Source organism: Dipodomys merriami, unplaced genomic scaffold (genome assembly GCF_024711535.1).
Source record: "Dipodomys merriami isolate MVZ:Mamm:240054 unplaced genomic scaffold, mDipMer1.0.p SCAF_370, whole genome shotgun sequence".
In the NCBI taxonomy this organism is placed as follows: domain Eukaryota; kingdom Metazoa; phylum Chordata; class Mammalia; order Rodentia; family Heteromyidae; genus Dipodomys; species Dipodomys merriami.
Genome location: NW_027205271.1, coordinates 1,048,847 through 1,049,663, shown reverse-complemented (window position 1 = coordinate 1,049,663; position 817 = coordinate 1,048,847).

Here is an 817-nt window from a genome sequence, read left to right as displayed (position 1 = left end):
ATGGGAGAGTGCTAACCTTGAGCTGAAGAGCTGAGGGACAGCACCCAGGCCCAGAGTTCAAGCCCCACGACCTGACCCCCCAAAAACAATTTTAAAAAAAAGCTGATGATGAGCAAAATGAACTCCTACATATGGAAACAGAGGTAGTTCTTTTAGGTGTACTATGTGATTTCTTTTTTCTGTCTTCCCCTATGGCTTGTCCCCTGCTGTAGTTGATTTCACATTTATCTTAATGTGGCAAGGGAAGAAGACTAAGAAAATGGCGACTCAAAGGACAAAGGGCAAACCAATGTAATAGCAATACTCACAAGACAACATGGTGGAAATTTACATTACAACTTGTGAGGGTTACTGGGGTGAATGAAAACTGTGAGAAAAGTGTGGGAGGGGTAAAAAGTTCGACATGTTATGTATTCACTAACTTACAATTACTGCAACCCCTACTATATATCAACTTGACAATAAAACTTAATTTAAAAAATTAGCTACATAAAATATAATTTCAATGTATTGGTATAGTAAATACTAATCTATTACCCCTTTATTAGAGGGTTATTAACTTGAATGTTATCAAACTATACAATATTTTCACAATATACTCACCATTATTTAGAAAAAAAACATTATTTTAGTATTGCCTCATACTAAAACAGAAAACAGTTCAATTCTATGGAAACTCCTAACTTTTAAAATTGAATAATTAAGAGAACAGAATATATGTGTTCTCCAAAATTCCTATGACTACTAACTACTCATTGTCAAATTCTGATCATGCCATACCAGAGATATTTTTAAAAGTATCTGTTTGAATATTAGT